The sequence below is a fragment of the Meleagris gallopavo genome, chromosome 8 (assembly GCF_000146605.3).
Source record: "Meleagris gallopavo isolate NT-WF06-2002-E0010 breed Aviagen turkey brand Nicholas breeding stock chromosome 8, Turkey_5.1, whole genome shotgun sequence".
In the NCBI taxonomy this organism is placed as follows: domain Eukaryota; kingdom Metazoa; phylum Chordata; class Aves; order Galliformes; family Phasianidae; genus Meleagris; species Meleagris gallopavo.
In genome coordinates this window covers 16,990,337-17,004,070 of record NC_015018.2, presented here as the reverse complement: position 1 = coordinate 17,004,070, position 13,734 = coordinate 16,990,337, and the positions used below count along the sequence as shown (strand labels likewise).

Below are 13,734 nucleotides of genomic sequence, written 5' to 3'. Positions count from 1 at the left end.
CTCCTCTCTAGCCAAAATACTTCCGAGACTGACCAGCCCACCCTCCCACCCAAAAAAAATAATCTCTCTGAGATAGTGCAAATCCCAGTCAACAGCCCCATATCAGCAGCCAAAAGCACAGCCCCCAGTTCACAGGGGCCATACTTTTGGCTGCCAAACATCAATAACCTCAAAAGACAAGCAAACCAGGCTGCCACACTGAGCACTCACACCCACACCTACCTATTGCCTCTGCTCCTCCACCAGATCACACACCTTCAGGCCTGTAAGAAAAGCACACCACCCAGGGCCAGCACAAAGGTAAGAAAACACAAAGATACAACTCACCTTGCTCCATAGAAGCACTGGCAAAACCACCCATGTACTCCAGCCAGCCCTCACCCTGCAATAAGATCAAACAGACACACATCATCCTGACACAACTGGAACAGACCCCAAAGAAGGGGACTCCACAAGCAGCCTACTCCACCCCTCTCAGAAATGAATCTGCTGTTCAAGTCCATGAACATTGCCCACATGCCACCCATCCCCATCAACTGGGCTCCTGCACATCATCTATTCACAAACAGTGATATTCCCATCCACCCTTCTCTCACCAAACTGGACAATCAAGACAACAAAGCTACCATTTGATCCAGCACAATCTCCACTCAGTAAACCCACCTTGACCGCTCCTTAGAAGTTTCTTCCCTTCCCATCACAGAGATGATGTCTGAACACATTGCTACAACACCTTTCCAGGACCAGAGACAAGGCCAGCCATCCTTCTCACCCTTTCTGAAGCCTGCAGTGACATCAGCTATCCTCCAGTCCTAAAGGAAAGAGCAGAAGAAATGTGATAAAGAGCTATCTCAGCACACACAGGCATATCCCTTTACAGCTCAGGCATTTGCTGGCATCCATTTTACAAAAACTACCTTTGACCAGCTCCTCCACAATCAAGAGGAAGTCATCTTTACTCCAGAATCCAGGGTTCCCAAGGGGCAGTCTCAGCAGCAACAACTGAAGGCAGAAATACATCCCCCATTACCACAGTCTCACCTTGTAAAGCAGAGGCCCACATTCTCTAGCCTACTTTTTCCCCATTGACTAACATCTGTTAGCCTTAACCTCCCTCCAGAAGGCGACACTGAGAGGACCTTAGCCTTCCTCAGCCCACTCTTCCCTCTCTCCTTCAAGTTCATCCATGAGTTCCTCATTTGCTCCTGCAGGCAATAAACACATCGGCATTAGGATTAATAAGAACACGACTGGGTGAAGCACAGAATTAAAAACCCCTCTTGCTGTTGGTGACCATCTAAGGAGCATTTCCCTCCAGCAGTGTTCTCCACACTTCTTCACCCTTTCCAGGGCATGATGCATCTCTTCTGTATCACAGTTAACAGTAATCAACATTTTTTCTTTTGTCCCTTATCTTGGATGCAGTCTAACAATTGGTATAGATTGTCACATTGCAATAGTTTCTTTACCAAATAAAGATTCATTCCAACTGGGGCAGGTGGCAAATCTTAGATTGACATATAATTGGACCACTGGAACTGAATAATTCAAGTCACATCCCATAACGTTAGTAAAGTTACAAACAGACATTTCCATGATTGCTCATATCTACAATAATATTACCTACAAGTATAAAACTATAAGAGGTTCTAATACACACACATCATTTTCCAGTATAGATAAGCACTATTTCAGGGTCTCATTGAGATACCTCTAAAAATGAAATGTATTTTGCTCAGGATCAAGACAAGTGTATGAAGTCTTGATGGTATTACTCTCACAAATAAATCCTTGCTGTTCCTATACAGCACATGAACCAGAAAAAACAAAAAACCAACAGTTTGCCATTTGTTTCCATTGTATTGGGCCCGCTCTCTGTGTTCTAATGAATAGGGCAAAACTCTATTGTGATTCAGTCCCTGCACAATGATTGGTACACGGCATGTACTAAAGTATTGCCATTGCTTATTGCTAGGACAAAAGCTGCAAAGTCATTAATAAAATTGTAAGTAAAATTAACCAAATGCCATCAAGATGGAGATTCTCTTTCAAATTTGTTAGCATTGTCCCAACTCACCTTTCAAATTTCAGTGGTTAAAGCACTTCCTTTGCTTTCTAGAAGGAAGAGCTAGGAAGACATTATTAGAGTTACGACATCTACAATTAACTGGTGGTCTTTTACATTAGTTCTCTCTCACTGAGATAACACATTAAATAAGAACCTTGTGGCTGATTGGTTCCCAACGCTGATAGGGAAGACTATCAGGAGGGGCATTGCAATGCACATAGATTACTCGTTCATCTGATGCCCTGCTTTTATTCTTTGACCTGAATCTCCCCAGAGTTTCAGAAGTCAGCCAGCACTGTTCTGGCCCCATTCATTTCCTGAACATACTTCATCACTCTGCCATGGAAACCATGGTTGAAAGGGTTAAGCCTCTGTTAGAATTAGAATTCAGTCCCATACATCCAGTATGCCCAATATGGGCACAGGACTGTGACCAGTGAACCAGTGGTCAGCATAAGCATTACAGATATTACTCTGAAGAAGATGCCCGTCTGAAACAGTGACATTAATGATACCATAGGGATCCCAGAGACAGGAGCAGGGTGAAAAGGGAACACGTGAGGCACAGCAACACGATCAGCATTCGTTAGCATCTGGAAAACAAGAGAGAGAACTTCCCAGTTCCAGAGGAACTAGAATTAGAGAAAATATAACTGGAAAATATAAACAACAGCAACTTTCCTGGTCCCAAATGAACCAAAGTTGAAAGATGGGTTAAAGCCAAATGGTTAATTTCATACATTTCCCCCTGATCATCTTGAGCCTTCCAGCTGTATTTATTAAGAGGCTTTTTGAGGGCTAAAGGGACAGAACCAACATGCAGCAAATCAATCAACGTCAGCCATCCCAGGAAGTAATCTCCCAATAAGTAGCTCTTTGAGTAAGGGACCACAGGGCACAGTAGTTGCCAGCACTGAAAAATATTCCAGGTCCCCAAAAACCCTCTGATTCCTTTTCAATCAACAGGATCTCTGTTCTCCCCCCGGTTAGTGGCACTTCCCACACACATTCTCTCACTTATTTCCTATGGGCATGCCCCAAAATTTTTCTTTAATTTGGCCAGCTCAGTGGCAGAATAGGGGACCTCCTCAATACTTCACTCTCATCTCCTCCCACCTTCACACTCTCCAGATTGCACGCCCAGTTTCTATCAGAGGGAGAAAAGGGTCACCAGGTTTTCTGATTTGTCTTTTTGGGCTCTCACATCCTCCAGGTTTTCTCCTGGAGGAAAGTCACTATCTGGAGAACTAGCATTAATCTCCCTCTCATTTACCAATGAGGAATATTGGAAATTTCCACTGCAAAGAGACACAACCCACCTCTCACAAAGCCTACCATGAGAACTAATGCCCACAGCTGTGAAGCTACTTTCAGCTGTGTGCAGAAGGTCCATCAACTTCCTCATCCTGGTCTGTAACCAACACCCCCAGCGATGTTACCCACATTTACCTGCCTCTTGAGTCTCATATGCAAGCGCACCACTAATTCTTCATTCATCCATAGGCAGAATGCAATACATTCCTGTTCTCTCACTGGAAGAGCAACTCCACCACCTTGCCAGACTGTTTTCCTAAAAAGAACAGAGCCACCCACAACAGCATTCCAATTGCATAAGCTACCCCACCAGGTCTCCACAACAGGAAAGAAATCATGCTCCCCTAGTTACACATGAAGGAGGAGAAGAAAGTGTGTGGTCCCATCCTTCTTGCTCCCACCACTGGAAGCAGTTAGGGGCTGAAGCATCCCCAAAACCCTCCTCGGGGGCTGAGGTCACCCCGGGGTCATGCTCGGTCTCAGGCAGTTGGGCAGCAACCCTATGCCGGTCCTTCTAAAAAGACACGAGGGAGCCCAGCAGCGGCGCCGTGCCGATCCCAGAAACACGAAGGTAGCCGAGCAGCAGCCCTACATAAGCCCCCGAGAAGAGAGATCTTATCAAGTGACTCCTAAACACTCACCGCTTCTACGGGCTCACCGGCTTGGGCTGACGAGAGGCTCTGCTGCAGTCCTTGCTCAGCCTGCAACAGAAGAAGACTCCTGTTTCAGCAGCCCTTTGCGTTGCTTCTTACTCATAACAGCACCGAGGCTGCAGGAATACGGCGTCGTCCCACTCGCTCTTACCGATGAGGGTTGGAGGAACTGAAGCACCCGCTTTAAAAAAAAAAAAATCCACACACACAACACCACGAAACAAACAAAACATGGGGAAGGGAGTGCTGAGAGCACCCCGGGGCTGCGCTAGGACTCAGAGATCCGAGCGGCAGCCCCCCCCCGAAAACGGGGTGGGAGCCGGGCAACGACGCTACATCGGCTGCATTTGCAGCCAGGGAACCCGCCGGCAGCCCTATGCCGGCCCCGGGAAGAGCGGAGACCGACAGCCCGGCAGCCTCCTACGCCAGCCCAAGAGATCCTAACCGCTCTCGGACGCCTCCACGGTTCCCTTACTCCCAGAACCGCTCACCGGTTTGGGCTGAACCTCACCGCGAGTAGACCCGCAGCAGCCTGAAACGAAACGACACAACAAGAACATTAAAAGAGAATCCCCAGGCTCTATTTTAAAAAGCAGACCCTCGTACCGCTTCTCACCCCCAGCAGCGCTAGGACCGGTCAAAGCGCTGGAGCCCGCTCCGTCTCCCACGAAGAACCGCAGGAACTCGCCCGTGGCTCCCAGCAGCCTCCGGCGGAGCTTAAGAGGCTTTGGGAGGCTTTGGGGCGGGTCCCGCCCGGGGCTCCCGACGAGGCGCAGCTGTGCGCGGCCCCGCGGCACCTGGAAGTCGCTGCCTCGTCAGCGCAGCCGGCCTCGTTAGGGCCGCTCCGGGGCTCTGACAGTTAGGCATGTGGACTCTAGATCTGAACTAGGGACTTACATGACACTTTAAATTACAGTTTGTTATGCGCTTCTCCTTCTCATCTCACTGTAGGATTCATTAATAAGTTAAATAACTTATTATAATATGTTAGAGTAAAGCAAGCAGATTAAAGGTCATTTTTCTTCTCTCTGAAAACAGAGATGGAGATTTTACCAAGGGCTATTCACAGCAGTAATAGGGAGATACTAGTTATCTGTGTGCTTTTTGCTTTTCCTGTAAGCAAGGGAGATGAAGGTGGAGCTTCACAGCAGAGTGTCTTTCCGCCTTTTATCAGTAGATTTGTTTCTCTCTAATTATCTGACTTTCACAGTCTCTTGAGAACTAGACTACAGCCTGTCCTTTCCCAGGGGTTCACCTGGCCAAAAGCTGAAGGTCAGTCCATGAGCATACCATGACGAAGTCTTTCTGCAGATGATGAAAACATTACTGGATAGTTCTACTCTTATTCATTCCCATTTTAATCTAGAGCAATTCTTCTGAGGTCAAGAGAAGTTCTGCAGTGTGGCGGAGCAAAGAGTATTTTCTCCATACAGGGATTTTCTTGACACATTACCTGGTGCCAGGATTTGTCACCTCTTGACTTGAGATCCCACTCAGTTCCTCTAGGCAGACTGAGGAATGAGACTGTTACCTTTGCAGACTTGGTGATGCTTTGCACTCCTCCCATGAGTGGGGAAATTGCTGATGCTTTCATTCCTCCCATGAGTGGGGAAATCACTGTGTAGTTCCCCATGTAGTGGGGAAATCGCATGTGAAGTATTTCATGGTAATGGCTATGTGGTACACTTCTGTGCATTTTCAGGAGCTGAGCTGCTGACATTCACTGAGGGATCATAAAAAGTGTTGTGCATTTAGCCACAGCGGAGACTGAACGAGCTGCACGGAAGTGAATGAAGAAGTATATTGAGGGGCTGTCTTTTAGGAAAAGGATTGCAAGCTTTGAGTCGGAGACTTTGACCCTCTTTGTGGCTTCCCAGTCATTTGCAAGGTGGAACCGTGGTGAAGCGCTGCTGCAGGACTAGATGTGATTGCTGTACTACTGCTTGTCACATCTAGGAAGGTGTGCTTCTGAAATCCTGTCGGTTAAGGGTGAGATAGCATCCCCATTGCGCCTCACTGAATGCATCTTCCTGACTCAGCTCAGTTGCTCCTGCTTGCAGGACTGCAGGCTCTGCCCAGCCTGGGAGCCTCTGCACAGCGCATCTTAGTGCAGAGTGGGCAAACCATTTGTACTTGGGGCAAAATGCAGCATCTTGCCATTCACTCCTTGGGGGTAGGAAGCTCTTGGGAGGAACATGCAGAGCAGCAGAGCTTGGCTTTGTGATAACTTGTTAGCAAGTATTTGCCCTTTGATGACACTTCTTCATTTTCTCATGTCACCCTTTTGCAGATCTCCAAGCCTCTCCACGACAATCTGCACTCCCTAATAGAAGCTGCTGCACATCTTGGCATGGATGACAACAAAGTTCTCACTTGCCTGGAGCAAGTGCTTCTGCCATGACATATCTTCATTCTAGGAGGGTCATACACTGCGACCTGCAGTGCAGTTACATTTACATTGGCTCTGGTCAGTCACCCAGAGGTATTTGCATTTTCTACTGTTTCTGTCTTATTTCCGATTATTCCCTAACTTCTTTTCCTGTCTCTTCTTGGCCCACTGCTGCCTTTAAACACAATTCAATTCCACCCACGTAGACCTTGCCCAAAATGAGCTCTCAGCAAATCAGCAGGAAAGTACACTGAGAGGGATGTTAAGGAGCACAGCGCTGTAGTCACGGATGGTTTGTGACATGTTAAATGATGCACATTTTTTATTAAAAAAAAAAAAAGTCTGTTTTCTTAATCAAATGCTAATACAATGAAAAAGGTCACTTTATTTATCATAAGCCAAGGTAAGTTTCCAAGACAGAGGTGCCTAATTATTTTCTGGATATGCTCAGCTCTGTCCTGTGAAATACACTGTATAAAAAGCTTATATTGACTATCTTAACTTCTGAAAGGTTAATTTAGACAAATGCCATGGCCAGGTAAATGCATATTATTCATCCTTGAACCAAGAAGCATTGGTGCCGATTGCTGTTGATGAAATACAGATGAACTGTTCAGCAATTCCCTCACTGTTGTGATTACTGAATTCTTTCTGCTCGTCCTAAAGAGGGGATAAATGCTGGGAACTTAAATTCTCCCTCTCTCCTTTTTCTTTTGAAAGACGGTGGCAACAGTTGGTTGCTGTGGAAGCGCTGTGGAAGGTCTGTCTGCCCCATCCAGGGACAGAAGAGAACTGCTTTGAGCCTCATGTGTGCAAAGCTATGCCTGCTGACTCAGCCAAATGGTAAGCACATTGTTATGTTTTATTTCCCCTTTTTTCTATCCATTCTCCCACTACAAACTCTGACACATATACCCACAGCTTTAGCACCAGCTTGTCCTTACATGGAAAATGGGGAAAATGATGAGTGCTTTCTTTAAAAGATGTGTTTTCCATTTTCTACGTGGTACCTGTCCTAACAGCAGAGCGTTAGGAACTATCTTGTTGCTTTTTGTTCAGCAGAAAATGTGGAAAAAACTGAATATTCTCAGGAATCTAAATATATATATATATAATACTGCTGTGCCTTGTGCCCCATTTCTCTTCAGTGCCTTAGCCAAATGTCCCGTGATACACCTTTTTCACTCAACTCCTCTTCTCTTACTTAGCTACTAATGCAAAGTGTGAACTCAGGTCTCTGGATCCACAGTGAAAACCACGGACAACTTTGCTTTGCCTTGCCTCCCAGTTCTATAATATACACAAACAAATTGGGTGAATAACCTGTACATTTCTTCCATAGGACTGCCCCACAGGTGAGAAATTATGGGTTCTATTCCAGAGCATCAGATGTCTTTAGTTTTGGGATTGTGATGTGGGAAGTTTTAACGGCACATTTGAGCTACCTACACGTGTTCAAGTCAATGAAACCTTTCCACTTGTTGAACAGCAAGGAAGTAGGGATGGTAGGGGGATTTTGAGAGGCAATTCAGCCTCTTTGTAATAACTCAAGCATTGCTAGGGATGGCTACATCCATTCTCTGTTTCTTCTTTTTCATGCGTGAAAAAGATCACCCCTCCCTCGTGCAGATGTTGCCATTTGTCAATAGCTCATTATTTTCTCCATAATTCAATAAATAGTCTGAAAAACGTTCCACCAAGCACGTAGTGTAGGCCCTGTAATGTCAGTCATGAGATTCCCTTCTTAGCCAGAAAATTGTATTTTACTTATAATCTTTTCTTCTCTTCCTCTACATTTTCCTATATGAGAGCTGTACTCAGGCTTCATGAGAACCTTCCTCCTTCCCTGCTCATGCATTTAGCCCAGTTTTCTGGGCAGGAGAACTATCTGATGGTACTGTGGCTCTATGTCCGTTGGTTTGTTGGCACCCTCACCCCTTTTTTCACCACAGTGATTTTTCAACCTGTTGGCTGAGCGTGATGGCTGAGTACAGATCTCAATGCTGTTAAATTCCTGCAAAGTTTTTTGGAAATAGATTTCATCTGCAGAGGAAAGAAATTGATTATTGCCCTCAGTAATAAAAGGCTGCAGTATAAACTCAAGCACATCGCTAAAGGATTTACCCAACAGCTACACAAAACCTCTTATTGAGGAGTTATTTATTTCTACTAACTTCAATTAACACATAAAAATTACTCTTTGTTATGCAATTATTATGCAATGCAGCGTAAGCTATTTTCTTTATTGCCGGCATGATCTTGGTGGGGCCAAACTGTCCATCCAGGCACCAGTTTTCAGAAAATGATCACAACACTGTTTTTGTTGTCTGGATAAATGAGAACAGGTTCTAAAATTCATGGAGTCAAGAGATTTCAGCTTTCCAAAGTTCTCCAGATTGACTGAGTGCATGAAATCCTTTTGGAATAACAACCCCACCAGGAGACCGGCACTTTCTGCCATACATGAAGTGATCACTCAGGAAAAACAAGCAATCAGGTAATAATATTCACTTGAACCTTTTTTTTTTTTTTCTCTCAACCTTGTAACTGGATGTTCAGTTTCACTGATGAGTAATCAGTAATATCCAGAAGGGCTGCTTCTACTCAAGGGAAGGCTCACAGCCTTGAGAACACCCAACAGTGATGTTTTAGTTGGAATAGTTGTGTTGCAAAGATCTAATCTATTTGGGAGAAGATGACTAGGAGTAAAGGGGAGACACTTTTATGCAAATATCCTCCTGTACTCCAACAAGAACTGCCTGGGTAGGTGTGTTAGAACCATCTAGAGAGTCCTTTGTGTCTAATTAAGACCCAAAACTCTTCTGCACCATACACGATAGAAGAAGGATAAATGGGCCAGCACAGAGCTGTGCATTACCATGTTGACTGCTCAGTTGACTGCTTGTAGTAGAGCAGGCTTATGGTCCCTCAGACACTGCTGTGCTGTCTCACAAAATTCAGTGTTAGAGGAGGAGAGCAGCAAGTGTTTAGCCTTATTTTCAGATACTTTGTTATAGATCTTGGTGGAGTGGGCCAGGGTGGGGGTAGGTCTGTGCTGATCAACCTGCACATCTCTAGAGCCTACATTTACATTTTAGAATCATAAAATCATAGAACCATTAAGGTTGGAAAAGACCAAGATCATCTAGTCCATCAGCCCATCAGCACCATGCCCACTATACCACATCCCTCAGTGCCCCATCTACATGATTCTGAACACCTTCAGGGACAGTGACATCACCACCTCCCTTAGCCACCTGTTCCAATGCATTATCACTTTCTGAGAAGATTTTTTTTTCTAATATCCAACCTGAACCTCCTTGGAGCAACGTTAGGCCATTACCTCTCATCCTGTCACTATTCACCTCAGAGATGAGGCTGAACTCCATCTCACTACAACTTCCTTTCATGTAGCTGTGGAGAGTGATAAAGTCTCTCCTGAGCCTCCTCTTTTCGAGACTGAACAATCCCAGGATAAATCCTTGGATGAAGGATTCTGAAGTAATCTGCCCAACATTTGTTCCAGATTCCTGATGGGAGGAAGAAGAGCAGAATGGGAGCTGTTCATGCATCAGCAATATAATAATGTTAATACATAATAATGTTAATACTTTACTGCCAGAGATGTTGTTTTGAAACCACTCCTTTTGCTGCATTTGCCTTCACCAAATTCCCCAAGGCATGGAGATATGCCCTTTGCTTCCTAATCAGTTTATATGGTTTCTTTTTAGTCTATGTACAAATAATGTAAAGAGATACAGAAAAACAGATGCCTGCCTCCTTCACCTGCAGACTCACCAGTTGCTGCAGAGAGGGAAGATTCTAACTTTCGTTGGACAAACCCAACTTAGCCACTACAGGAACATCACCAGTAGAGGCGTTTCTTTCTGAAGGTGCAGGCCAGCAGTAGGATGCGGGTGTCACTTTTTCTCTCCTCTCTCTGAGGAACTCAGAGCTACGATTTTTGCAGCAGTGTCCAATAGCACTGACACAGAGGACTACGACTCTGCCTACTGCAGGAGCTATGCCTCAGACGAGGATTCCTGCAGCCACCTTTACAGTGTGGTTGCAAAGTCTGACCCTGATCTGCAGCAGTGCACTGCTGACAGGTTGGACCTTCCTGATCTCTCACGTGTCCAGAAGGGGATGCTGTTTTATTCTCCAAGCAAGACAGATGGGGGGAGATGGTCAATGAGTTTGAGACAAAAAGAGGAATAGAGAGGAGTCCAGCCCCTCTCAAGGGGACTGGATGGTATGGTGATAATGTCATTAGCTGGAACGAAGAAAACAAACATGAGAAAAGCACAAAGTTGGATGCCTGCAAATCCCAGCGTGGCCAGAACAGCCAGTAGAGGGCAATGGGATCTCATAATACTGAGCAGCCTAGCCCCACAATCCCTCGAGGGACAGAAAAGTAATGGGGCAGGCTCCCTCTTGCCTCCTCCAGTTTTGCTCAGAAATGAACAGACTAATGGAGCAGCAGTTGTTCATCTTTCAGAATAACATGGTATTAGTTAACACTGGTTAATACTGGTAGCCTTTCAGTGAGCTGGTTAATGATGATATTATTTCCAAACACTGTTCCAAACTAGTTCTCCAGCAAAGAGAATGCATTAGTAGCAGGCACTAGTCTGCCAACTCCATAAACTACTTCTGTGATCAGGCTGGAAGGACTTTGCTTTTGCTAAGCAGTAATTTAATTAAAAACAATTTTATCACACTTTTGATGTTAGAGTACATGGACTTTGGAATGAAGCTGGGCGGTTTTGTATACTGAAACACCACTGTGATAACAAACAGTATTTGTTTGTTTGTTTGCTTTCCAAAACTTACTGGATTTAAATGAAAATAGGAAAACAAACAAACAAACAAAAAAAACCATTGCCTTCTGCTGGATCCACGGTTCTTTCACTTCCTTCCTCTCAGCTCTGTCGTAAGGTGAATTAAAGACCTCCCACGTGGTATAGCAACATGTTCTGTGTAAGCACTGCTCAGCAACAACTAAAACATCCATATGCTATTACCAGCATTTTTATAAAAAATCCAAAATACTGCATCTTAAAGGTCTCCACAAATAAAATTAACTCTATCCCAGCCAAAACCATGAAACCTGTGACTGTGGATGGAGTACAGTTCTGGCTGCTTGTGGCATGACAGAAGCAAAAAGCTATTTGGTAGAAGATGGCAGCACTTGAAAAGATGTGAAAAAGATTGACTGACTGTCTGATCTGTTTGTCTTAGCAGCAGCATGTGAGACAAAAAGAAGAGTTTCTGGCTTTTAGGTGTTACAGTATTTGTGCAGGCATCTAGCTTCAGTGGGCACCAGATACCAAAATCTTGGTGCAATTTCTCTGGCAAGGTATATACAGTATTTATATACAGTATATAGTCTGGCCCTTGAAGTGCCAGGCGATGGAGGCAACGCCTGTGTAAGGTGCGACCAGGTAAATGACCTTCTCAGTCTGGTGGCCTGCCTGAGGGAAGAGGTGGAGAGGCTGAGGACCATCAAGGACTGTGAAAAGGAAATTGACTGGTGGTGCCAGGCCCTGTTGGCCCCGAGGTCTCGGCATGCAACTGAGGCTCCCTATGGGGCATGTGGCCCCCAGTCACCTTGCAAACAGGTGACAGAGAGGAATCGACAGACAGACTGTGCTCCTGATACAGTGAGCCCTCAGTCTGCTCCTTCCCCTCACAGTACTTATGTAGAACTAGGGGGTGTGGGACTGGGACAAAACTCTCTCCCAAAAGGGCAAGGTGATATCCACTGCTCAGTGGAGGAGCCTCTGCCCTGTTGTTGCCGATTAGAGCAAAGCTCTTTGAGAGAGAAGGACGGGTGGAAGCAGATATCTACTCGGTGTTGTGGGCGTCCCCCCCCAGACCATGCTCGGCTCCCCAGGTGCCTCTGTGGAATAGATTTGAGGCCCTGGAACCCGAGGGAGAGGTGTGTGCAGGTGTGGAGGGAGGCCCACCCATGAGGGTGCCTTGGGGGAAGCGGTCAACCCCACGCCTCAAGACTTCCTCCACCCGGAAAGGTGGTTGTCATAGGCAACTCCCTGCTGCAAGGAACCGAAGGCCCTATATGCCGGCCCAACCCTACCCGCAGAGAGGTGTGCTGCCTCCCTGGGGCACAGGTTAGAGACATTGCTAGGAGACTTCCCAGACTGATCTGCCCTTCTGACTACTATCCACTATTGATAGTACAGGCTGGCAGTGAAGAAGTTGGTGAGAAAAACCTGAAGGCTATCAAAGATGACTTCAGGGGACTGGGGCGGGTAGTTGAAGGAACAGGTGTGCAGGTGGTTATTACATCTGTACCTTCTGTGGCAGGAAACGATACTGGGATGAGCCTAAAAACCCATCTCTTGAACAAATGGCTTAGGAGTTGGTGCAAACGCAGGAGTTTTGTTTTTTTGATCATGGGGCAATTTACTCGGCACCTGGCATGATGGCTGCAAATGGATGCAGCCTTTCTCCATGGGGAAAGAGGGTTCTAGCTGAGGAACTGGCGGGACTTATTGACAGGTGTTTAAACTAGGTATGAAGGGGGAAGGGGACAAAATGACGACCGCTGGGACTGAGGGGGCAGTTCGAGGCTCCAAACAGAACTTGATGGGTGGAGACAGTGGAGTTCAAAGGCTTGAAGAGGGGTGGGGGGATGCTGCTTCCCTTAAGTGCCTGTATACTAATGCGCGTAGCATGGGGAATAAACAGGAAGAGCTGGAGTTCTGCGTGCGGTCGCAAGGTCATGATCTCATCGCGATCACGGAGACGTGGTGGGACAGCTTGCATGACTGGAATGTTGTCATGGAGGGCTATGTGCTTTTTAGGAAAGATCGGCTGGCTAGGCGGGGTGGTGGAGTTGCTCTCTATGTGAGAGAGCAGCTAGAATGTATTGAACTTCACTTGGAGGAGAGTGATGTAGCAGTGGAGAGCTTATGGGTGAGAATCAAGGGGCAGGCTGGTAAGGGTGACACTGTTGTGGGTGTGTACTACAGGCCCCCTGATCAGGATGAGGAGGCTGATGAGGCCTTCCAAAAGCAACTGGATGTAGCGTCATGTTCCTAGGCACTGGTGCTTATGGGGACTTCAATTACCCAGATATTTGCTGGACGACCAACATGGCCAGGCACGCACGGTCCAGACGGTTCTTGCAGTGCGTTGAAGACAACTTTCTGATGCAGGTGGTGGAGGAACCGACGTGGGGAGGGGTGTTACTGGACCTTATTCTCACCAACAGGGATGGACTTGTTAAGGAAGTAAAGGTTGGGGGCAGTTTGGGTTGTAGTGATCATGAGATGGTGGAGTTCAAG

The 13,734-nt window shown here is 46.1% G+C and overlaps 1 long non-coding RNA gene across 15 annotated transcripts in view; it reads right to left on the bottom strand.

Moving 5' to 3' along the window:
- LOC104911956 overlaps positions 1-4,964 on the bottom strand; it is an 8,685-nt gene extending 3,721 nt beyond the window's left edge. For 3 of the 15 annotated variants that reach the window (XR_794307.3, XR_794304.3, XR_794306.3), the window contains exons 1-10: positions 4,652-4,959; positions 4,527-4,567; positions 4,024-4,083; positions 3,518-3,638; positions 2,584-2,661; positions 2,078-2,128; positions 1,095-1,205; positions 918-1,002; positions 664-812; positions 223-382 (exon numbers count right to left, since the gene is read on the bottom strand). This is a non-coding gene — a long non-coding RNA (uncharacterized LOC104911956). Of the gene's footprint in view, positions 1-222; positions 383-663; positions 813-917; positions 1,003-1,094; positions 1,206-2,077; positions 2,129-2,583; positions 2,662-3,517; positions 3,639-4,023; positions 4,084-4,526; positions 4,568-4,651 lie in introns of all 15 variants that reach the window. The other 12 variants (XR_002117166.2, XR_002117168.2, XR_794311.3 and 9 more) reach the window with 11 other exon arrangements.
- Between the last annotated feature and the right edge of the window lie 8,770 nt (positions 4,965-13,734).